The sequence below is a fragment of the Camellia sinensis genome, chromosome 4, assembly GCF_055761805.1.
Source record: "Camellia sinensis isolate YWXY chromosome 4, ASM5576180v1, whole genome shotgun sequence".
Lineage (NCBI taxonomy): Eukaryota > Viridiplantae > Streptophyta > Magnoliopsida > Ericales > Theaceae > Camellia > Camellia sinensis.
Window position 1 is genome coordinate 149,966,911 of NC_138964.1, and position 27,372 is coordinate 149,994,282.

General features: G+C 35.7%; 1 pseudogene; it reads left to right on the forward strand.

Moving 5' to 3' along the window:
• On the forward strand, positions 1-26,567 carry LOC145788826 (26S proteasome non-ATPase regulatory subunit 8 homolog A-like; annotated as a pseudogene).
• The last annotated feature ends 805 nt before the right edge of the window (positions 26,568-27,372 follow it).

Below are 27,372 nucleotides of genomic sequence, written 5' to 3' on the forward strand. Positions count from 1 at the left end.
ATGGATCCGAAACTCACAGAGGTTTCACAGCTATTCGAGAGGTTAAAGCCGCTTTTATTCGGAATGATTTCCATACTTGTTCCATACTCCTCTCTCAGCTCAAGGTCACAATTCCCAAAACCCTAATTTTTATATCGTATCATATTCAATTTCATGTTTTTAATATTTTTTTTCTGAGAACCTCTTACACTTTCGTGAGGCCTAAATTTGTTAATTACTGATTTTTGTTATCTAGTTTTTTATTTTTATTTTTATTTTTATTTTTATTTTTATTTTTGATAGGTAAGTTTTGAACTATTCTATATCATGTTTATTGACAATAGCCAGTAACATTTGGGACTTTGATACAAAACCAGAAAATTATACATCTTTGTTTATGTATTGGTCGAATTTAGATGGTATTCGGTATGAAATTGGACATCTTTGTTTATGTATTGGTCGTATTTGGATGGTATTCGGTATACTTTTTTTTTTATCAATAATGCTGCTATTCTAGTGACATTGTATGTAAGTAGGTCTGCCTTGGGCACAATTGTTCAAATCTTTTGTATATGATTTGGACAGTGAATTTTTTTTCAAAACAGTTACAAGTATTTCAATACCATGGCTAAAGAAATTATGCAATGTATCAGAGATAAGATGTATTTGTCTGTATAAATGCCTAATACTCAATTGAATTGATGGAATTAGAGGGAATGGAACCTCCTAATCTCTATATTTGATCAAAGATGATTTCCGATTGGGTGCAGTATGGTGTGAGTCATCTTCTTTTATTTCGCAGGTCTTGCTAATAGAGTTTAGAAGCCTTCCACCATTGTTTGAAGAAACTCCCAATGCAGTTCATGAGTTGACATTAACAAGTAACTTACTTGACTTATCTATCAAATATAGGATAGACTACCATTTGTGGAGATTTTTTGCATGTCGCTAAACATTGATAATTAGTGACTTTTTTTTTTGTCAACGATTTTGATAAATTATTGCTAAAATTTACAAATAGTGATATTTTTCTGTCATGAATTTTTTAAACTATCGTTGAAAGTTGAAAATTAATGGCATTTTTTTGTACAAAATCTTCAAACCATCGCTGAAAATTAACAATTAATGACTTTTTTTTAATAGTGTTTGATTAAAAATGCCATTAATTATCATATGATTTATTGGACAATAAGTCTCCCTATTAGGACCTACACGTAAGTCCCCCTCAAATATGTTGTGTTCCTTTAGTTAGTTGTATTGCTATTTGTTGATAAACTTACTCTTTTGTTGATTCGCATGATTCTATCCTCTTGGGTTGTGTGTTTTTGTGCAAGACTGGGATATGAACAGAGAAGCAAACCCATTTATTGCTATCCCTCTTTCCTGGTTCTTGAATTTTATCTCTTCCATTGTTCTTGACTTGGGTTGTGAGCAACATGTTGTTTTAGCTCTTTCTATGTTGCCTATATATACTGCATTGTTAAGTGACTGAAGTAATGTAATAGCTAAGCTAGTGAGGCAAAATTTTTCATGTCATTCCTCTCTATGCTAATAAAAAAGCTTCATCATAGTTATAAACACTGTTTTTTGTTAGGTGGCAGTTATATTGCATTTGGATGGGTTTGGATGACAAAACTAAGGGAGTGCAAAGTATTCAAACAATGTTTTGAATTTAGTTGCACGAAGTGGGAGCAGGGGCAGGAACGGGAGCAAGGAAGTGTGAGCCGATAGAAGTTGTGTTGTTGTTAATTTTTTTTTTAATTTTTTTATTTTACATATGTGTTTGTGTTTTTTTATTAGTATGTATAATATATATATAATGATTATATATGTTTTATCTTATATATATTACTTATTATATATATATATATATATATTGTGAGAAGGCGAAAGGGAGAGAGAGAGCGAGTGAGAGAGAGAGAGAAGGCAAAGACGAAGGCAGAGGAGACGATCAACAAGAATAGAGAGGGAAGGGCGAGACGACGAAAAATAGAGACAAAGAGACAATCTGTGAGAGGAAGAGAGAGGCGAATTGCAAGAGAGGGAGAGAGAAAGATGATCTGCCAGAGAGATGAATTGCAACAGAGAGACAAAAAGCGCACACATAGAGAGAGAGAGAGAGAGAGAGAAAGAGAGACGACCTTCGAAGTGATGAAAGAAGAAGAAGAAAAATGAAACAAAGAAGGACATACCTCGATCTAGGGCTTCAACTTCACCTTCTTAAGCTTCAACATGTTCAGGTTCTTCTTCACCTTCTTTCTCCTCTCTCTCTTTGTCGACCAATAGGCTAGGGTTTTTGTTCATAGCCACTAACGATCCCATCTTGGACAAGATCGCGTTTCTTTCTCTACAAAAACTCGATTCTTACACGTTTCTTTCTAAGAAACGCGTCGCGTTTCTTACTAAGATTCGTCATCTGGTTGCACGATTCTTGTAACTAAGGTTTGGAAAATACATGTTTTCGGAGGGCCTTGGAAGTTTGGAAAATCTAGTCTGTGACGGCTTTATTTTGACCTTTATGATTATTTGATATTTTGAGGAGAGAAAAAATGCATGTCTTGGAGACTTTCTAGGCGGAAGCTATGTTACCTGGAACATGGATTGTTCCGGTACATGGAACAGGAACGGGCTCTAAAATGTGATACAATAGGGGTGGACTTGCATATATTATACTTAAGAATTTAAGGTATTTCTAGAATAATTTTTTTTAACTATTAAACATCCAATAAAATATAATATTTTCTATGAACATTATGACCTATTTTTTGATTTTTTGCCTTGTCAAAACTTAACTCACCTTTGATTTTAGTTCATTATATTTGATTTTTTTCCTCCTAGGGTAACATTTAAGGACATTTATTGAAAAAAAAAAAAAAACTTTTGAGATCACTTTGGATCACTAAATTTACTGTTTTGAAACGGAAGTGTACCATGTTTCGGAACATGTGTATCAATATGTAATTCCCTGGGGTATTAGCAGTTTTTGGTACATAAGGCGGGAGTGTTTTCAGTTTTCTCTTTTTTCCATGATTTGTGATGTGGAGGTGATATCGTGTTCATGATTGTTAGAATCTTACGATTCACGATTCGATTCATACGATTCAATACAAGTTTCAAAAAAAATGATTCGAATCATGTTGAATAAAAAATTGATTTAATCGTACGATTCAATTTACAATTCAGTACGATTTATTTCTATTTTTATTTTGTTTATATAATGCATGCAACAACGTTGTTTTTGCCAAACTATGAAGATATATAGAAGAGATTAATTAGTTATATTGATATACGTGAGGCAGGGAGAATGCCAATCACCCTTCTTATTCATTGCCTTGTCGCTAACAAGCTATGAAGTTTGATCTTCTCAGTTTTTGGGGTTGAGTGGGTGATGCCATTCTCAATAGGTGGGCTTCTAACTTGTTGGAGTTATTTTTTCCCAAGAACTTGGATAAAAAGGTGTGGTAGATTACAGTGTTCGGTGTTCTATGGACATTTTGAAGGGATAGCAATAGGAGGTCTTTTGAGGGTTGAAAAAAGAAAACTAGTAATGTTGCACGATAATCAATGGAGTGTGCTTATGGGCAACACTACACTCAATTAAGAGGGTTCAGTTGAACCCACTTAAATTTGTTTATTTATTTAAACAAATGAATTTTACTTGCTCAAATTAATTATAGGTTCATTGAATCCTTTGATTTTTTACTAAACCCTCTTACTTGGACCTGAAGATTGTTTACTTGCATCTGGTTCCAACAAAAACATTATGCAATTATAATTTTACAATACTATAGTATAATATTTGTTTACAGTTATACCTTTCAAGATACTCTCTTTATAGAGATTAGTATGTTGGGCAGAGCTTTTACACCTTATTAGAAGGTTAAGGCCTTGTGTGATTAACATGATTAATAATTTCATGAATTAGTGTAGGATTAGTTATCTAATTAAATTATTGAGATAACCATTTATTATGTACTCATTTTTTTCTTTTTTTTCCTTTCATACTTGAAATTATGATCCCTAACCCCTCTCAATATTAAAAATTCACCAATTTTGTTGGATTGAATGTACGTTGTACATGTAATCTAGTTAATAAAATTTGCAATCAAATATGAGATTGTGAGTCCATGGAGTAACAATCCCAATCCTATGCTACAATCCTACTAATCAAACATGCCCTAAGAGTTTGAATTTTCACACTTGCATGTGAAATTTATTCCCCTCGTACTTGTTTGAGATGTCACTCCCATTTTGGGAGTTTACCTGTTTGGTAACCATTCATTTTCAGTTTTCAGTTTATATTTACAAAAATTTTGAAAACTGTCATAAAAACTTGTTTGATAATTTTTTTGGTTTATAAATGGTTGTCTTAGTTTGTAAATTTGAGGAAAAAAAAATATAAACTCAAAAAATGAGTTTATGTTGGTTTTTAAACAGAAATTTAAAATTTTGACTAACAAATTTTTTTTTTCAAATAATTTTTTTTTCAATAATTTTTTTTCCAATTAATTTTTTTTTTTCAATTGTAATGTGTATGATCCCATTGTTTTAAATAATAAAAAATAAATATAAATATTTTAGGCCTGAACAAACATATTTTTTAGTTTATGTTTTTAAAATTTTTCAAACATTTTATTCAAACCAAACGCGTTTGTAGTTTATATTTTTCTAAAAATAAACAAAAACTAGTTTATAAAATTTTGGTAAACATAAACCAAAAACGTAAACGTTTCCAAACACTACCAATTGTGTTTTATGTTGTAATTATTGTATTTGTCTGGGATGTCTCTCCCATTTTGAGAGCTTATTCTGTTTTATGCTATAATTATAAATTCATTCCATTTCACTGTATTAAGATACATCGTAAAAAAAAAAAAAATTCTCTGTAATTTCTCATCTAACAATAGTACAAGATCGTCACTCATATCATATCTCTAACAAGGTTTGGCTAATACTTTTTATTTTTGAGTCCTGTGTTGGCTGAATATGATTGTTGGTGGTGGTGACCAAAGGTGGTAGGAGAAAGAGGAAAGAATGAAAACTTATTTTTGAAACGAGGAAAATAAACTTTTTATTTTTTATAAAAAATTTTGTGTAGTTTGTCTATAACTTTTAGAAACAAAATTAGGCACCAAATGAGTTTTTGTATATAGTTTTTAAATTATTTATAAACATAAATGTTATCATGCCTTGAAAATTAGGTGATTCAGTGACGGGCTTTGACAAGAGGCTGGAATTTAATTTTGGATTAAAAAAGAAAAGCTTGACAAGTTGCTTGAACCCATTGATTATTTACTTTTAGGAGTTGTGTGGTTTTGCCCCACCAAAGTTAGATTCTTTTGTCCGTCATGTTAAGAAATCGTCTCTTCCTAACAAGGATCAGTGAGACACAAAATAGCACAAGAAAGATAAAAAGAATTGAAGAAATCACACACACAAAAACACAGAGATTTACGTGGTTCACCCTAGAATAGGATTACGTTCATGGCTACTACTGTTTTCACTATGATCAGAAAACGATTCAACTCTGACTCTTTACAGTACAAGAGGTGCTCCTTTCATCTATATATAAGTATAAAAATTAGGACAACGCAAAAGTAACAAGAAATTACCGAAGTACCCAAAATATTTGGACCCCTCATCCCTTGGGGGACCTCCCCAAACCCGCCATTAGACCCAGGGCTTAGTGTACAATACTTATCAGGGTCCACAAGATCCAACATGTCCCTGTGTGCAATTCATGCAACATAAGTTGGCCAAGTATTGTGACATGTAAGAGCGCTGTTAGCTCTATCTTCAGTTGAGGTACGATAATAATAACAATATGCACTGAGGTATGAAAAGTGATGACCACTTTGGAAAAGTTGATCAAAAGTGAAGATTGCATAAGACAAGTTTTCACAGCCCTTTAGGTAAATGTTCTTGTGAAACATACTTGCAAATTGGATCAGGAAAATTAAAAGATGGAAATCACTGATGACTGAGTTTGTTTTAAAAAAGATCAATTATTTCAAGTCCTAGCATTTTGACTAGAATACCTGATTTGGTTAATGTGGCATGCTGGTCATGACTTATGTATAAGCTTTACTATTACATTCTAAGGAAATTGGAAAATTATTTGTACCAAATTTTGTCAAATTACTTCCATTTTCAAGTCCTAAGCTGTTTCACTGATGATGTTTCTGACTTTCAATTTGCAGGGGATATATGTGAGCATGCAGTTGTTTTAAGTGTGAAGATTGAGGATCAGGGTGCCTTTGAAAGGGATTTTTTTTAGTTGAAACCTTACTATACGGATGCACAATAGCTTCTCATGTCTTTCCCCCCCCCCTTTTTTTTAAATAACTTTATATTTTAAATACCCTTGACAAAAATGGGTGGCAAAAGATTAAATTAGGACCACATGTTTCCAGGTTGTATTAAAAAGGTCATATACTTTTTTTCCATGCTTGAGTTGATTTGGAGTCATTTTTTTAGGCGAATTTCTAGTTATCTTCTTTGCCCCCTCCACAGGTTAGATGACCTCAGAAAACTAAACCGGACAATGAATTGTTTAAATGTTCAAATTTTTGTGGGCTATTATGTTAACATTTTGGTTTCTTCAGATTGAAACCAGATTTTTCTTACCAGACTTTTTCTTTCTTTGTGTGTGTGTGTGTGTGTGTGTGTGTGTGTGTGTGTGTGTGTGTTGGTGCAAGTAGTAGCAGTTGGATTTGATGGACAAAAACACCACCTTCAGTTTATGGTGTCTTGCTGCATACCTATGCGATGAATTATTGTGTTGGATGAGAAGCATATTTTTAAATGCATTGCCTTCAAGCTATAACTTCTATGTGCTTCATATATGTATTAATTTGAATTAGCTAATCCTAGTTGCGGTTATGGAGGAGGAGCTAGTGTACGTATGACACACAGTGCACAATAACTTATCCAAACAATTAGCCCTCGTTTGGGAACAGGCTAATTTAGTAATTTTTTGACTATTTGGCTAAAATATGAGCTAAAAAAAATTAGCCTCCGTTTGGGAAGTGGGTTGACTTTTTGGCTTTTTGACATTTTTGGCTATTTTAGCCTGGGCTATAAAGCTTGGTTTGGGAAAGGCTTTTTGGCTTTTTGGCTTTTTTGACTTTTTTTGTGAGAGAAGAGTGTAATGATTATAGATTAGATGTGATGTTTTGTTTTTTGTGGCTAAAATAGCCTATTTTGTCTTTTGTGGCTAAAATAGCCAAAAAAGCCCACTTTAGTTCTTCCCAAACGGACCCTTAGTATGTTTGGAATGACTTTTTGGCTTTTTACGAAAAGATATGCAAAAAGCAGAGAGAAAAGAGAATCTTGGACTTTTTGGTATGGATTGTTGACTTTTTGGCTTTTTGTCTTTTTTAGTAACTTTTTGGCTTTTTGGCTAAACCGGTTAGTCCCCAAACGAGGCCTTTTTTGGAACATGTCTGTTTGTCTTCCTTCCTGCCTGATCCATGTGTTGAAGTGTGCCACTTTTAGAGAGTCCTCAAGCAGTTAACAATAAAGGCAAAACATCGTACACGTTAATTACATGATTGTGAACGACTTTTTCTATTTTTAGTGGCATATAGTGGGGGTAATGTCACGCACCAAACTCACCCCTAAAAGTTTGGGCATGATCTATTCAGAAACGGACATTTAACCTGATATACATAACGTACGGGGCCTCAACGGAAGCATTAGATAACATAGAATAATAGAAACAAACTCCATTGAGCTACTACTACTACTATGCCAGGATCACAAACATCAAAACAAGCAAATAAAATCCAAAACATACACCTGGGCGTTGGTTATATACACATACATATACAAGCCCAGCCCTATGATTGGGCGTATAACAAAAAACATTGTGGAAGAAAGTATTATACACATTTCCACCTTAGGCCAATAATTAAAGTGCAATGCCAAAAGTTTGCCAAACTTCACAAAAATATGAGTGGCTTCATCTAGGGCCTGGACACATAAAGGTTGACAAAAGAGGACGAGCGTCATGGCTTAGGACTGACCACTTGGTTGGTTACCTACAGAAACAAATATAACACAGGGTGAGCCAGGCTCAGTGAATAGTAATACTTTTATAATTTGATGCCCAACTTAAATCATAATACAAATCAATGTGTACATAAATGCAAAGATTACATGTTTAATCTGATTCTGTATTTATTTCAGAATGGCCTTGGCCCAATCTTGAAACATGACGGCTTTAAGCCCTTGAACGGAATGGCAATAAGCCCTTGAACATATTAGCATTAAGCCCTTAAGCATTTTGGCATTGAGCCCTTAAACATGTTAGCATTAAGCCCTTGAACATACATGTACGAACCCAAGAGGTGTCTCACACGGATTCTAGAGGTGACTGACATCGTAGCACTTAGTTTCGTGTAGCACTTTGTTTCATACCATAACAACTTAAACAGAATGGCCATAGGCCCAGATAACTTCAAAGCAAACTGATTTCACCGTCTTACAACATTCCATAGTCATGTGAAAGTCGTTTCATCCTTTCCATTAGTCATTCTCATTTTTAAAATCATTCACATGGTTACATAATTAACAAAGTTAACAGAATGCTAATGACAGGCATTAGCTAGAGTAAAGCGTACTACTACTCACAATGTTGTGCCGACGTACTAGTTCCTCCCGGAGTGTGTCTTGCACACATTCATAACTTGCTAATTAGTTCATTCTCTTTGTTAAATCATTTCCGGATTCATTTGACTTCAAATGACTTTTACACACATTAATAGGTATAAAATACAAATTCTAAAAAAATCTGAGGGTCCAGCACGCAAAACAGAGCAAACAGTTTTTCTCAGCATGGGCCACATGTGTGGCTGTGAGCCCCGCACGTGCGGCAAAGACTCCCGCACATGCGGCAGTGATGCCCCGCACGTGCTTTTTAGACAGTACCCAAAGTGCCAAAATCCTTCATTTCCCGCACGTGCGGTCATGACTCCCGCACGTGTGGCTGGGGTTCCCGTACGTGCAGGCATGACCCCTACACGTGCGGCGATTCTGCATATTTTTTGTCCGAAAATTCAAGCAAAACCTCAACTTTTGGTGAACATTAACAAGGCTCAAATTAGCTTCCTTAATTGATAGAACATGGTCTAAAATTCATGCTAATAGGATCTTCAAACACACACATCAATCTAGATATAAATTAACTCTTTCATTCCTCAATATAACGTAATTTTGTTTTGCATTCAACATCACACATATATATACTAAGTAAGTTCTTCATGATCCTCATGAGAAAGTAAGGAATAAAAGATAGTTTCACCACATATGTGCATAATCAACTTAGTTCACAATCATCCGATTGATAAAACCTGATCCAAGTCTAGCAATAATTATACCCTAGGTTCAATTCCAAGTCCTAGGTTACACAATTATGATGGAATCACACTCAAATTCAAAAAAGGAGTTAGAGGAGATAAATAAACTTGTGAGCTTAGATCTTTGAAATTCTCTCTAGGTTATTCAATCTTTAATCTTTGTTGAAGTTCCCTTCTAGCTTTCTCTCTGCTCCCTCTATCCTCTCCTAGGAAATATGTGAACTAGGTTTTTCTTAAGTCAAATGGTTAAGAACACACACACACACACACATATATATATATATATATAAAGTGAATAGGACAAAAACCAATCGTTTAACTATCCTAAATTGAAATTTCACAGAAATGCTTATTATTACTAAAAAATTATGCTGATTCCAAATATAAACTCAATTTTGGATTATCAAGTCTCTAAGGTCCTCAATTTCGGATTCAACACTCTAAACATGACAGATACTTTTCTTATTAAACAAATACGGCTTCAAATCATAAGATCCATGGGTTTAAACTTAATTTCTCATGAGGTTTCAGATTAAGCTTTTGAAAGAACAAAATAGGGACTGGAAATATATCAGAATCATATCCGAGGGTCGGGTTATTATACTCTCCCCCCCTTAAATAAGTTTGGTCCCTCAAACTTGTTTTACCTTAAAACAGAAACTGATGTGGATATCGGTGTTGCATTTCCTCTTCTTTTTCCCAAGTAGCTTCAGTCCCGTAATGTTCTTGCCATTCAATCTTTACCATTGAAATTTCGTGATTTCGTAACTGTTTCACTTGCCGATCCAGGATTCGAAATGGTTTTTCTTCATAGGTTAGCTTGTCATCCAACTCAATTTGGTGGTAATCAATGACATGTGACGGATTCGGAAGGTATCCTCGAAGCATAAAAACATGAAACACATTATGTACTTGACTCATATTTAGCGGAAGGGCAACCCGGTAAGCTACCGGACCCACTCTTTCCAAAATTTGAAAGGTACCAACATATCGGGGTGTTAACTTACCATTTTTCCCGAATCTTGGATGTCCTTTCATCGGAGTGACCTTTACAAAGACATGACTATCCACTTCAAATTCCAAATCCCTTTGTCGGTTATCTGCATAATTTTTCTGCCTACTTTGAGCAGTTTTCAACCTTTCCCGAATAATTTTAACCTTTTCAGTTGTCAACTGAACAATTTCAGGCCCTAACAAGGATTTATCTCCAACTTCAGCCCAACACACGGGTGAACGACACGGTCTTCCATACAGAGCTTCATAGAGTGCCATTTCAATACTCGAATGGTAACTATTATTGTACGCAAATTCTACCAACGGTAGATGGGTTTCCCAACTTTCTTGAAAATCTAGCACACACATTCGGAGCATATCCTCCAAAGTCTGTATCGTTCTCTCGGATTGACCGTCAGTCTGAAGGTGGAAAGCTGTGCTAAACTTTAATTCTGTACCCATTGCTTCCTGCAGACTTTGCCAGAATCTGGAAACAAACTTTGGGTCCCTGTCCGACACGATTGAGACCGGAACACCGTGAAGCCTTACAATTTCATTCACATAGATCACAGCAAGTTTATCGGCATTATATTGAGTCTTCACAGGTAGAAAATGAGCGGACTTACTCAGTCGATCCACAATGACCCATATAGAATTCCTACCCCGCGAAGTCCGTGGTAACCCTACAACAAAGCCCATGGTAAGATGTTCCCACTTCCATTTCGGAATTGGAAGGGGTTGCAATAGTCCTACTGGTCTCTGATGCTCTGTTTTTACTTGCTGACATTATAAACATTTAGAGATGAACTCTGCAATTTCCTTCTTCATACTCGGCCACCAAAAATTCTGTTTTAAATCCCGGTACATTTTAGTACTTCCCGGATGCATTGAAAATCTTGAAGCATGTGCTTCTTCCATGAGTTTCCACTTAAGTTCCAACACATTAGGGACACATACCCTGTTGTGAAATTTGAGCACCGAATCCACTAAACTGAACCCCGATTTTGGTTTTGTTTCTAACTCATCACATACTTTCCGTAGAGTTTCATCTTCCATTTGATGTAACTTGATCTCTTCAAGTAAGGTCGGTTGGGCCATCACTGCTGCTATTACGGCCTCCTGCCTACGTATCACAAGATCCACGTTCATTTTATCCAATTCAATCACTAACTCCTTTTGCTTCATAAATAAATTTCCCAAACCTCCCATATTTTTCCGACTAAGTGCATCTGCAACAGTATTGGCTTTACCAGGATGGTAATGGATCTGTAAATCATAATCCTTAATCAGTTCTAACCACCGTCATTGTCGCATATTCAATTCCTTCTGAGTAAAAAGATACTTGAGACTCTTATGGTCGGTGTACACTTTACAAGTAGTACCGTACAGATAGTGTCTCCATATCTTCAATGCAAAGACTACTGCTGCTAGCTCAAGATCATGCGTGGGATAATTCTTCTCATGGGGTTTCAGCTGTCGAGAGGCATAAGCGATAACCCTTCCATTTTGCATAAGTACACAGCCAATCCCTTTAGGCAAAGCATCATTGTAGATTACAAACCCTTCAGTACCGGATGGTAAGGCCAGTACTGGTACTGTATTTAACTTTGTTTTCAACTCCTGGAAAACAGATTCCCGCTCTTCTGACCATTCAAATGCAACTCCCTTTCGAGTCAGTTGTGTAAGCGGCACAACAATTTTGGAAAAATCTTGAACAAACCTTCTGTAATATTCGGCTAATCCCATAAAGCTTCACACCTCAGTCACATTAGTGGGAGTTGGCCAATTCACGATCACCTCAATTTTGTGTGGATCAACAGAAACTCCTTCCTTTGTTATAATATGCCCCAGAAATGCCACCTCCTGTAGCCAAAATTCACATTTCTTCAAATTTGCATACAGTTTCTTTTCCCTGAGGGTCTGAAGGATCAAGCGAAGATGGTTCTCATGAGCTTCCACATTCTTCGAGTAAATGAGGATATCATCAATAAAGACTACCACAAACTCGTCCAAATAGGGCTTGAAAACACGGTTTATTAAATCCATAAATGTTTTTTTGGGTGAATAAATCCATAAATGTTGCTGGTGCGTTAGTTACTCCAAAGGGCATAACCAGAAATTCATAATGACCGTACTGGGTTCGAAAAGTCGTCTTCTCAACATCATCAGTTTTGACCTTCAATTGATGATACCCAGACCGTAGATCGATTTTGGAAAAAATTTGTGCCCCTTGAAGCTGGTCAAATAAATCGTCAATCCGTGGCAAAGGGTACTTATTCTTAATTGTCACTTTATTGAGTTCCCGGTAATCAATACACAAACGAAGTGTTCCATCATTCTTTTTCACAAATAGAACTGGTGCACCCCAAGGAGACACACTCGGGTGGATGAACCCTTTATCAAGTAAATCCTGCAACTGAACCTTCAATTCCATCATCTCAACTGGCGACATTCTATACGGAGTCTTAGAAATGGGTTGAGTTCCTAGTGCCACTTCAATTGTAAACTCAATTTCACGGTCTATTAATTGCCCTGGTAATTCATCCGGAAAGACATCCGGAAATTCACGAACAACTGGAATTATATCAGTACTCCCATTCATCACTTGCCTTTCCAAAACACTACACAAATACCCTTGACACCCTTTCTGAATTAATTTACAAGTCATTACTGCAGAAATCAAATAAGGTGGAGAAGTCACTTCTTGTCCCTGAAACACAGACTCTGATTGTCCCGGAGGGTGGAAACTGATTTTCTTGGTCAAACAGTCTATAGTCGCACCATATTCACTTAGCCAGTCCATTCCCAGAATAACATCAAAATAGGTCATGGCGAGAGGTAACACATTAGCATACACCCGACTATCCCCAAGTTGGAGTTCACAAGCTAAATATACAAAAGCACAGATCATAGAGTCTCCCAAAGGTGAAGACACACACAACAGATAAGACAATTTTTCTTCAGTTTTATCTAAATTAGGAGCAAATAATTTCGACACAAAAGAGTGGGTGGAGCCAAAATCAAACAATACATAAGCAGAATGACCGTGAACAATAAATGTACCTGACACCACTGTTGCCGCATTTTGCACATCTCCTGGAACCAATGTGAACACCCTGCCTTGCCTCGCAGTGTCTTTATTGTTAGTAGGTTTAGCAGTTGTCTTAGTGTTGGGAGTTGGGGTAGACCCCGCTGAACTGGTAGCAGCCCTATTGATGTTTTGTTGATTCCTTTGAGGGCAATCCCTTATCAAATGACCTGGTTTGCCACAATGAAAACAGGCTCCAGACTTCCGATAACACGTCCCATGATGCTTCTTTCCACATTCCGGACAAACAGGAATTGAATCCTGACTAGGCGTAGAAGTATTTGAAGTCCCTAAATTTTGTTTCTTGTTTGGTGGAGTAGTTGTCCCCTTTGACCATTTAGTATTCTGCCCCTTCCCTTTCCATTTAGAAATTCGGTTCTGAGTAGTGAGGTTTCCTTCTGCTATAACAGCCCTCTCCAACACATCGACATAAGTAGGTAACTTCAACATGTTGACCTTGTCCAGGATAGCACTCCGTAATCCCCCTTCAAATTTACGCGCCTTCTTGTAATCTGTGTCCACCATATGAGGTGCAAATCGGGCTAGTTCTGCAAATTGGGCTTCATATTCGGCAACGGTTTTGTTCCCTTGTCTGAGAGTTTCGAATTCTGTCACCTTCTTATCTCACATACTTTGAGGGAAATACTTATCATAAAACAATTTTAGGAATCTATCCCATGTTAATCCTGGGTGTATGGTCCTTGTAAGCATCCACCATCTCCACGCCTCATCCTCGAGAGTGAAGGCAGCCAGTTGCATTTTTTGGGCTTCAGCGCAAGGAAAACTTCAAATAACTTTTCTATTCCCAACAACCATGCCTCAGCTTTCATTGGTTCTATCCCTTCTTTGAATGACGGCAGTTTCATCTTGTTAAGCTCCTTGGTAAGGGTAATGGTCCGGTCTTCAACATGAAAATTTTGTACTACAGGTGGAGGTATCGGTGGTGGTGGCGGTTGTTGTTGTTGCTGCTGTTGTTGCCGTAAGGTTTCCACCATCTCCATAATCATTCTTTCCATCATGTCCAACCGTGCAGAGGTAGCATCTTCTGGGTCTTCTGTCCTTGTTCTCACCATAGTCTACACAATAATCAATTATATAACATAGACATAGTTCAAAATTGTTAGCATTAGCAGAGTACATGTAATGTTGTTATCGATCTTTTCTTCCACTTCCAGGATGTCATGCACAATGCCTAAATCTTTTCTAGACACCCTAAAGCTCAATGGATTCGTGTGTGAGATAGCAACTCGTGCTCTGATACCACTTATCGCCCCCCAAACTCACCCCTAAAAGTTTGGGCATGATCTATTCAGAAACGGACATTTAACCTGATATACATAACGTACGGGGCCTTAACGGAAGCATTAGATAACATAGAATAATAGAAACAAACTCCATTGAGCTACTACTACTACTATGCCAAGATCACAAACATCAAAACAAGCAAATAAAATCCAAAACATACACCTGGGCATCGGTTATATACACGTACATATACAGGCCCAGCCCTATGATTGGGCGTATAACAAAAAACATTGTGGAAGAAAGTATTATACACATTTCAACCTTAGGCCAATAACTAAAGTGCAATGCCAAAAGTTTGCCAAACTTCGCAAAAATATGAGTGGCTTCATCTAGGGCCTGGACACATGAAGGTTGACAAAAGAGGATGAGCATCATTGCTTAGGACTGACCACTTGGTTAGTTACCTACAAAAACAGACATAACACGGGGTGAGCCAGGCTCAGTGAATAGTAATACTTTTATAATTTGATGCTCAACTTAAATCATAATACAAATCAATGCATACGTAAATGAAAAGATTACATGTTTAATATGATTCTGTATTTATTGCTGAATGGCCTTGGCCCAATCTTGAAACATGATGGCTTTAAGCCCTTGAACTGAGTGGCAATAAGCCCTTGAACATATTGGCATTAAGCCCTTGAGCATGTCGACATTCAGCCCTTAAACATGTTGGCATTAAGCCCTTGAAAATACATGTACGAACCCAAGAGGTGTCTCACACGGATTCTAGAGGTGACTCACATCGTAGCACTTAGTTCTGTGTAGCACTTTGTTTCATACCATAACAACTTAAATGGAATGGCCATAGGCCCAGATATCTTCAAAGCAAACGGATTTCAGCGTCTTACAACATTCCATAGTCATGTGAAAGTCGTTTCATCCTTTCCATTAGTCATTCTCATTTTTAAAATCATTCACATGGTTACATAATTAACAAAGTTAACAGAATGCTAATGACAGACTTTAGCTAGAGTAAAGCGTACTACTACTCACAGTGTTGTGCCGACGTACTAGTTCCTCCCGGAGTGTGTCCTGCACACATTCATAACTTGCAAATTAGTTCATTCTCTTTATTGAATCATTTCCGGATTCATTTCACTTCAAATGACTTTTACACACATTAATAGGTATAAAATACAAATTCTAAAATATTCGAGGGTCCAGCACGCAAAACGAAGCAAACAGTTTTTCTCAGCATGGGCCACACATGCGGCTATGAGCCCCACACGTGCGGCAAAGACTCCCGCACGTGAGGCAATGATGCCCCGCACGTGCTTTTTAGACAGTACCCAAAGTGCCAAAATCCTTCATTTCCCGCACGTGCGGCCATGACTCCCGCACGTGCAGCTGGGGTTCCCGCACGTGTGGCCATGACCCCCGCACGTGCGGCGATTTCGTATATTTTCTGTCCAAAAATTCAAGCAAAACCTCAACTTTTGGTGAACATTAACAAGGCTCAAATTAGCTTCCTTAATTGATAGAACATGGTCTAAAATTCATGCTAATAGGATCTTCAAACACACACATCAATCTAGATATAAATTAACTCTTTCATTCCTCAATATAACATAATTTTCTTTCGCATTCAACATCACATATATATATATATACTAAGTAAGTTCTTCATGATCCTCATGAGAAAATAAGGAACAAAAGATAGTTTCTCCACATATGTGCATAATCAACTTAGTTCACAATCATCCAATTGATAAAACATGATCCAAGTCTAGCAATAATTATACCCTAGGTTCAATTCCAAGTCCTAGGTTACACAATTATGATGGAATCACACTCAAATTCAAGAGAGGAGTTAGAGGAGATAAATAAACTTACTTGTGAGCTTAGATCTTTCAAATTCTCTCTAGGTTATTCAATCTTTAATCTTTGTTCAAGTTCCCTTCTAGCTTTCTCTCTACTCCCTCTATCCTCTCCTAAGAAATATGTGAACTAGGTTTTACTTAAGTAAATGGTTAAGAGCACATATATATATATATATATATAAATTAAATAGGAGAAAATCAATCGTTTAACCATCCTAAATTTAAATTTCACAGAAATGCTTATTATTACTAAAAAATTACGTTGATTCGAAATATAAACTCAATTTTGGATTATCAAGTCTCTAAGGTCCTCAATTTCGAATTCAACACTCTAAACATGGCAGATACTTTTCTTATTAAACAGATACGATTTCAAATCATAAGATCCATGGGTTTAAACTTAGTTTCTCATGAGGTTTCACATTAAGCATTTGAAAGCACAAAATAGGGACTGGAAATATATCAGAATCGTATCAGAGGGTTGGGTTATTACAGGTAATGTGCTTGACGATGTGTTGATAAATTAGGTAGTCAGTGTTCAATAATGCAATTGGGACAAGCATGGCCATTGTTGATTTCTATCTAGTTCTAAGAGTAAGCTTACTGCTGACTTATCTTATTTATCTTGTTTACCTTTTGAATTTGAAAGGTAATGGTCATGACTTTTTTTTTTCTTTGATGGAGTAGTGGCCGCCTTCCACCATCTCCTCAGGAGTATCCTATCTTAGGTCTCAACCTTTCGAGACTCCTTGTGCAGAATAGAATTGCTGAATTCCACATTGAATTGGAATTGCTTTCCGCCAGTGCTATGGAGAATAATTGTATCAAGCATGCTGTAGAACTGGAGCAATCGTTCATGGAGGGGGCTTACAACCGTGTCTTGAGTGCGAGACAAACTTTACCCCATGAAACTTAAATTTATTTCATGGCTCTGTTGGCAAAGACAGTCAGGTAAACCGTGTGACTTTACTTATGGCAAAGATTAAAATGAGAGGCAAGAGTTGAAATAATATCTGATTTTTTAGGTGTTTTATTTGATAATAGTTGTTCATTCTGTTCATATAATATCAAGTATTCTTTTAACTAGAGGAAAATTGGGGCATTTATGAGAGTTTGCTAGTGGACAGTCGCAGACAATAGTTAAATTTCATTTGGGCAAAAATAATGATGCAAATTAAATGCACGTTGGTTGATATTACTACTTTTACATATGCACATGGTAGCAACAAAGACTATCCCACTACATTTGAATTATGGTGAGGTCTATGTTGATTTGTTTTGGTTAGCCTGTTTTTTTATCCCTTTTGCTATGTTTGTTCATAATATCAAGTTAGTACCTGAGAGCAGGGATTTACACGTAAATTCTCTTTATACATATGCACTGCGGACTGATCAATCACTCGTCTTTTCTTATTTTTTTCATTCCAACTATGGTAGCATGTGCACTTTGGAAAGTGTTGGTTGGTATTACTGCTTTTACATATGCACATTATCTGCGTGGTAGCAACATTGACTTTCCTACTAAATTTGAATTGTATTAAGTGAGACCTATGTTAGTTTGTTTTGGTTATCACGTTTTTATATCTCTTTTGCTACATTTGTTCATAATATCAAGTTAGCGACCTGAGAAGTGGGATTTATGCATACATTCTCTATGTATACATATGCACTGCGGAGAGATCGCTCACTCTTCTTGTTTCTTATTTTGTTCATTCCAACTCTAGTAGCATGAGCACTTTCGAAAGTGTGGGTTGGTATGTTACTACTTTAGATACACACATTGTCTACTTGGTAGAAATTGTGATTAGTTGTAGCACTTGTGTCCTTTAAACTATTGGAGAGCGTATTTAATTCCTTTAACTTCATTTTGGGAGTCTTTGGAGTTGTTGTATATTGGCTCGAAGGAGTACAATTCAATTTAGACTTGTTGGGACTATTCGTTCGCACTTGTTTTCGTTGAAAAGTTCTTTGGGAACTTGAAAATTTTGTTTTGGTGTCGACCCTAGTCTTCCTGGGGGTCGACACCACCTTGTTGCCTTGCTCTTAGTATCTTTGTTGGTTTATAGGGTCGACACCACGGGTTCCAGGGTCGACCTTTGTCTGCTGCTGTGTTCTGGGTGTTGCTATTGAAATATAGGGTCAACACCACTAGTTCCTAAGGTCGACCCTTGTCCACTGCACACATTAGTGTCGCAGTATTTTCTTTTTGAAGGTCGACACTACTGTCTTGAGGGTCGACCACTGTGAGTAAATTTTAGATTTTTGGGTACGGTTTGGGCCTTACTTTTGGGGGGTTTTGACCTATTCTTTTCAATGACTTTGGGGCTATTATTCTACTACTATAAATAGGCTCCAAACACCCTTTCCTCGTTATTTCTTTTCTCTCTCTCTCTTTTTCATCTCAACACCGTGGTTCTGTCTTCTCTCTCTTTCTAAATTCAACTTTTTCACTTAGATCTTTAGATCTACTCACTTAGAGCTATTTTTTCACCTTGGTCCTTTGAGAAAGATTGTAGATCTCGTCAAGGGCTTTCTTTTGATCCAAGTAGTTTGTGGTTTCGTCACTGGTGATTTTTAGGTTGTCTCCTCTTCGCTTCAAGAAGTAAGGATTTCTTTGCTCATTTGTAATACATCGTCTATAGATAGACATGTGGTAGATTTTATTGCATAAAAACCATATTCATTATCGATTTTCTTGGAAGTAATGAAAAGGGATCTAGGGTTTGATATTTGTGATTGAAGTTGTTAAGTTAGTTGTTATTTAGGTTAATTAGAAAGTTGTTTAACATGTTTATGTTGAGAGGGAGGAAAGCCCTCATTTAATATTATTGACTTAATGGATTTAAAAGGGAGGAAGTTGAATAATCTTTTGTATTTTGTTAATATGGATTGTGTAATTGTGTTTATCTAAAATGAAGAAGTAATAATGGTATTGGAATTGTTTGGATTAATCATGTTGAGTGGGGTTGGGTTGTGGCTTTGGCATCAAGGATGTTTTTTTTATTTAAATGAAGAGAATGAATTTTTAGAAAATGATTGGAGTAGTGTGGATTGAAAAATAAGGAAAATTGGTTTTTAGAAAGAAAATGAAATCATAACCCTTCGTAAATTAATAATGAATTTGAGGTCGGATTTTGAAACCTTTACATATTCTTCTTGTTATTGGACTTAAGGTCTTGTGAGAATTAGATTTTTGTATTACGTGTATTTAATACATATTCTTAGAAGTTTTGCCCGTGGTTATCGGTAGAGGATGGCATTGTTGTGTTGAATAATATTGTGTGTAGTACACTTGTGTTATTATGCATTCTAGTATGTTGAGATGGTTGGAAATGTTCACGTGCTGAGAATGAGGTACCATTATCTTCTAGCTAGCGCTTGGAGAATTGGTCACGCTTAGAATGAGAGGTACCAGTACCTTCCAGCTAGCGCCTAGAGAACTTGGCAGAGGTACCATTACCTTACAGCCGGTGTCTGGTAAATTTGCAGAGGTATCATTATCTTCCAGATTGTGTCTGGTAAATTAACATTTTGTTATGGAAAGGTGTATCTTTGGCTTACTGTGCTTAAGGCAGGTAGAACACTGTTTCGTTTCTCATTTTGTCTCGATGTATCCTTGTATATCATGAGTAGGTGATGGTTATAGTTGGGTGAGGCCAAGTTGTTTTATGTAATACTGTAGTAATGATTGTACGTATATTGATTTCGTATTCGTGTTAGGACACATGTATGTACATAAGTGTATTGGATGAGTTGTTGAAAGTGTTTCTTGACCAGGGACTTAGGACCAAGGGAATGTGATGAATGTATCAGAAATGAACATATGTTTCGTATTGGGTGTAAATAATGAGAAGTAATCGGGTTTTGTGAAAGTATTTTTTTTAAAAAAATAACCAGTTGTGATGCGTTATTTATAAATGAGAAATGAGAAAGAAAAGTGAATTGTTTGTAGATTTTGAGAAAGGTACCTATGTAAGCATATTTTCTGTATAAACCGTCACATTATGTATATGATATGATAAAAAGCATTCATGATCATAGCCATATATATGTTATTGTTTAGGATCATGTTGGGATCCCTACTGGACTTTATGCTCATCCTACGTTGCTAATCATTTTTCAAGTGAACGTCGAGATGTGTTTCAAGATTGAGGATCTCATTATCTGTTGGCCATGGGGCCTTTTATCTGTGGGCGGAATGCCATTGATGTAAAAGGGTTAAACTCTTTCTTTTAATTTAAAAGATATAAGCCTACAGACAATTTATTTGATTATAACTCTTGTTGCATTCATATTGTATTCGGATGAGAGAATCTTTATTCATGTGTTCTTGTTAATGTAAAGAGTTTTTGCATGTTATCTCTGAAATTGAATCTATAATAATGGTTTGGTAATAGAATTTGAGTAACAAAAAGAGGGGCATTACATTAGTTTTGTGCCTTTAGTAGTTCATTGTCTTTCGCAGAGATGAAATAGCTGAATGCAGCAAAAAGGCCTACGATTCACTTTCATTTAATGATGCCCGGAAAATATTGTTGTTCTCTTCTGACAAAAAACTTTTTGAATATGTCAAAGAGGTAAAATTCTTGCTGCTAAATCCATTTTCATTCTTATTGTTAACCATTGGAATACATCAATGGCTGGATCTACTTTGGTGGTCTATAGTTAAAGGGAAGTGCTAACCATCTAATTAGAAGTCAATTCTTATTTTTCTTGTTTTCTGTTTTTCTTTATTACCCATCATTTTTACTTGCCCCCTCTAGGCCAAGAGCTGTATTGAGCAAAATTTTGTTGGGTAATATGATATGGAATATTACAGTGTCTACACAATAAAAATTGGATTCTACATCCTGTTTTAATATTTGTTTTTCTTTTATTTGCCTCTCAATAGTCTGTTAGGTCCTAGTCTGGTGCTTGGAAATGGTGAGGGCAAGCAGAAAGAAAGGAGAAATAATTGACAAAGAAAAGTTTTTAAAATTTTTGTAATAACCCAACCCTCGTATGTGTTCCCGATATATTTTCAGTCCCTCATTATGTGTATTTATATGCTTATTATGAAATGTCACGTGGAATTAAGTTTAAGTAAGTGAACCTTATGACTATGGATTCATATCTGTTGAATAAGGAGACACGTGGATTCATTTTTGACATTTTTATTGGTATGTTTGGAACCTCCTCATTTTATTTTGGGGTGTTGCTTGAGGTGGTAATATGATGGTAAAGTAAGATTGGACCAAAAACTTTAATTCGAATAGTTAACCTACGATCAGCCGTCATTCATTTGTCCTTTTCTTTTTCCACACTTGGAATTTGAATGTGAGGTTAGAACCATTGGAGATTTTATTTCCGGGGCTTCGATTTGGACACAAGAACGACCTAGAACGGAGTCCCGATGAGAAAGTTATACCCGTTTGAAGTTTTCACATCTGTGCTGGAAGCAGAGCCGCACGTGCGGGGAATAGCGCCGCACGTGCGGTCTGTGCGGGACAGCAGCTCTAAAAACGGGATTTTTGAACCATTTCTTGCAATTTCTTTTCCTCTCTTCTTCTCCCCTCTTCCATGTCCGAAACCCTAGCTTCCAAAACCTTAATTTCCACCACTTTTATCAACAAATCCTCCATGGATCTTGTATCAAGGATAGAGAACAAGAAAGGGTCAACATTTCCAACCGATTGAATTTCGAAATTGAGGTGGAATCTCATCCAAGCTCGCTCCTTTGTTTGTTCTTCGAGGTAGGGGTTCTAAATCTCCTCAATACTTACATCTATGGATAGATTTATGGTAACTTCATTATATTAATGCAAAAATCTTCATTTTTATCATCTAAGGCATATTATGAGATTTGGGGATTTAGAGTTTGAGATGTTGGAAGTTAAATTGATGGGTTAAAATGATGAATTGTGAATCCTAGATGTAGAATCATTGGGAAAATTGGAATTAAAAGTGGTGATTTAAGAAGTGTGAATTTTTGTTAAAAATCCTCATTTTTCTTGAAACCCTAGGTTGATTAATGATGATACCCAATGATTTGGCCCAAATTGAAAGTAGAATAATGAAATTGAGGTATTGAATTATATGTGTTCAAGTTTAATTAGAATTTGGAAATGTTTGAAAATTATGTTTAAAATTTGCGAATGAACTTTGTTATGAATGTTGTAATTCATGCTTTAATGTAAAGGAAAAATTGGGGAAATAATTTATTAAGGATAGGGATGACATGAACTTGGTTGTGGAATGTCGAAATGGGATTCAAGGATTTAGTTTGAATTATGTTGAATTATATTTAATGATGTTGAGTTGAATCATGTTGTTTATGTTGAATTGTGTTGATTATGTGAGATGGTATTGACTATGTTGATTTTAATTTTTGTGACCTAAAATGTGGAGTTTTCCGAAATGGGTTTCATCCCAAATTATTTTGCTAAATACTTGTGGGCTTGCTTAGTTATTAAAATCAAGAGAATGATTTAATGGAGTTTCTTTATGTAGATAGGAAATGTTTGGTTTTTGGATGAAAACCCTAGACATTCAGGGATTTTTGGAAAAATGTGGAGGATGTCCATACAATTCTTTTCTATCTTGAAATCAAAGTGATTGATTATAAGTTCCATACTGTGTTTGCAAGAATGGTAATCTTCTATTTATAGATATATATTGAGATGGAGGAAATTGTAGTATAAATGGATGCTTAATGGTGGGCTTGTGAAGAATAATGAAGGAAAGAAAAAAGAACTAATGACTAAGTTATATATGTGTACAGGGCACACTTCAGGAGGGACAAGCACTCCGTTGTAGCACTGTGAGTAGTAGTACAAAAAAAATGTACATTTTATCTATTGTTGATAATTATTGTCACTAATGCTCTGTTCTTTGTAAGTGTTATACGAACATTTATGACAATTGGAAATCAATGTGAACTTACATGAACGCTGAAAGATTCGCATACGTCGGTATGATTTTGGAATCCTTGTTCTGTTAATGACGAATATTAACCCTTTGTTATTTATAAGCATACTATGTTATTTCTTAAAGAATAAGTGGAACTTATGTTCATCTTTGAAGAATCAGAATAATTGGAAAGTTATGTGAATCCATACGAATTTGTAGTTATTTTGTTGTGTTACATATGAATTCGAAGTTATTCGGAATCTATGACATGAATGCAAAAGTTTAACATCATTATGTGACCCACATAAGAATATGAATTATTCTATTTTGTTAAGCGCACAATAATGACGTAATATAACAAGAAATGTTCTGTTTTCTGATATGTTACGTTATAACTTAATGAATGATTATTCATATATGCAGAAGTATTCACATCATCTTTAGCACAAGGCCCTTACCCGGGGGTAATAATACCGTGGTTCAAATAATTAAGTTACAAGTTTACGTATGCTATAAGTCAAGAATGTTACAAGCTCAAGAATGTTACAAGTTTGTGAAAGTTACAAGTCCAAGTATGTTATAAGTTCATGTATGTTACAAGTCCAAGTATGTTATAAGCTCATGTATGTTACAAGTATACGCATGTTACAAGTTCAAGTATGGTACAAGTTTATATATGTTACAAGTTCAAGTATGGTACAAGTTTACGTATGTTACAAGTTTACAAGTTTAAGCCTGTTACAAGTTTACGTATGTTATAAGTTTAAGTCTGTTACAAGTTCACATATGTTATAAGTTCTAGGATATTACAAGTTTTTAGTACCGAGGAACAAGGATGCTTTATATGGACTTGTTAGCACTATTGAAGAGCCAGGTATAATTAAGTTAGAATTCTAATTTTTGTTCATGAATTAAGCATAATGCATATGTATGAATTTGTTTCCGTTTATGATATAACATGATATGTATGGTTGGTCTGTAAAACCTGTTAATTACTGGTATGAAACAAAGTGCTACTTGGAACTAAGTGCTACATTGTGAGCCACCTCTAGAGTCCATGTGAGCCACCTCTTGAGTCCATACATATATGAATGAGGCTTATAGCCAATCTGGGCCTATGGCCATTCTATATGATCTATGAGGCCAGAGGCCATTATGTATTTTCGGTATGGAGCAAAGTGCTATACGGAACTAAGTGCTGCAATGCGAGTCACCTCTAGAATCCGTACGAGCCACCTCTTGAGTCCATACATTTGTGCAAGTTATGAGGCCTATGGCCATTCCGGATAAGTTATTATAATATGAAACAAAGTGCTACACGGAACTAAGTACTACGGAGTGAGTCACCTCTAGAGTCCGTGTGAGACACCTCTTGAATTCATACACACATGTTTCAAGGGCCTCGTGCCACATGTTGCAAGGGCTTCGTGCCACATGTTCAAGGGCTTTATGCCAACTTTTCAAGGGCTTCATGCCATATGTACAAGGGCTATATGCCACCATGTTTAAAAGTTTAATGCTAATATGTACAAGGGCTATATGCCACCATGTTTAAAAGTTTAATGCTAATATGTTCAAGGGCTATCGCCACTTTTTTTTCAAGGGCTTAAAGCCATTATGTTCCAAGATATTATGTTTCAAGTCAATATGTTTCAAGACTGGGCCTTAGGCCATTCAAGAATTAATACAGAATCAATTAACCTTATGCCTCATTATTTATGTATGCATTTATATGTATTATAATTCAAGTTGAGCATTGAATCGTTTATGTACTATTATTCACTGAGCTTCGCTCACTTTATATTATGTATGTTCTGTAGGTAATCACTTTGGGAGTCCGTCTTAACCCTTGAAGCTCACCCTTCAGTTGTCAACCTCAGTATGCCCAGGCTCCCAGACCAAGTCTATGCATTTATGTCAAGTTTGTTAAGATTTTGGCTTGCACTTTAATTATTTACCTAAGGTTAAAATGTATGTATATGATCCCTTTCTATACCAATGTTTGTTCATGCGGTCATGTATGTGTATGGGTATGTCTAAAAATAAATGACTCTCACGAATGTGATCCTGGCATGTTAGGTTTAGCTCAATGGATGCTTTTCTGTGTTATTTTATTATATTAAATGCTTCCGTTCAGGCCCCATATGATATGTATATCAGGTTAAGTGTCCGTTTCTGTATGGGTCATGCCCGAACTTTTAGGGGCGAGTTTGGGGTGTGACAATTTTTCTTCCTTATTTTGTCGTACATAAATAAATATTAAATTAAAAAAATCAAAAGAAAAGGTAAGAAATCAAAAATAAGAGGGAAAAAAATGATATTAAAAGTTGACGGGTTTGTTTGGTTTGTATCTTAAGATATAATTTTCGAAAAAAAAAAAATTCAAAATTTTGTTTTGTTCAAATATTTTGAAAAAAAAATTTCCAAAACTGCTTTCTCTCTACACATCAATCATTCACTTTTTTTTTTTTTTTGTCTCATCTTTCCTTCTCAATCACTTTTTTTTCACAAACATTTACTCAATTATAACAAAATATCAAATCATTCCAAATTTCAAAACTATTTTCAAAATATTCAACCAAACAAACCAAAACAATTTCGAACTCTTTTCCCAATTTTTTTTTTTTAAGTTTATTTCAAAACACAAATCAAACACACACGACATTTCTCCCTTTTTTTCACCATGTTTTCTTTTCTACACTATTTTCCAAGGTAACCAAATGAAGAAAAATGACTTCCTTTCTATTTTCCTGTTCCTTTTTTCTTAATCACCAAATCAATGAATCAAATAGAGCGTAGATGCAAGGGCTTTGTGGAGTTGTAATATATGCATTATTTATGGTTTATCATTCTATACTTAAATGATAGCATATTAACCTTGTATCAATGATAATACCAAAATCCACCAACATGGAAGCCTTGTTCTTGATTTGGTGTCCAATGCAAGGGTTATTTGATATGCTTCGTTCTATATGCTATTTGCAGGAACATCCTGAGTGTGAGATAAAGAACGGGTTTGTGATTTTCCAAAAGGCAAAAGAATCTGCACCTTGCAAGGAGATACCATCTCTGGAACTCATGAATCAGACACTCAGTTATCCAAGGGAGTTGGAGCGAATAGTGTGAAAGATATGTTGCTCAATGTTGTCAATGCTACTACCATTCTATGGTCCAACTTCCTGATGCTGAACTTGTGTTTTGCTGAATTTTTTTCTTGATGCTAGGATCACTTGATGTAGTTAAATTTGTTCACTATTCGCAGTGTGCATTCACAGCATTTTGTTTTGGCTTCCCCTTAATTGAATACTTTATTTCTTTTTCTTTCTTATCATTTACGGAACACCGTTTGTTTTAATTGCAATCTCTGTGTAAGGAGAACAAGAAAATTAAACTGGATGGTTGATTGGATTAAGAATCCTTTCTCTCTCTCTCTCCCTCTCTTGTGCGCACACGTGCACACACAACACAACTCTTACTATGTATGTAGCACATTGTCAAAGTAGTGTTAGTGATGCAATATTTGTGAGTTCAATTTCAATTTTTTGCGTGATTAAGTTTTAGTAATAACCAACTTCACTTGATTAAAATTATATTATGTGTTTTACAACTTGGGATTTCTTTCTTGTGTACCGATTATTACGTGGTCCTAAATTTTCGTATTTAAAACTTAGAAATGAACTGAACTATGCATTGATTTTTTCCAAGACTGCTTGGTTGTTAGGAGTGTAACCAATAATGAGTGGACTTGATTGTAGAACTCACACGTTTTGTGTATGTATTACCGTATAAATTGAAATTAGCTTCACATAAACTTAGATCAATTTAATGCTAGCCCAACAATGGTTGTGTAAATCTTAAAATGTTTTGAGTTATTTAACAATGACCATTTGCAAATTAAGATTTTAAAATTAAAGCACATTTACAATAAGATAAGCTT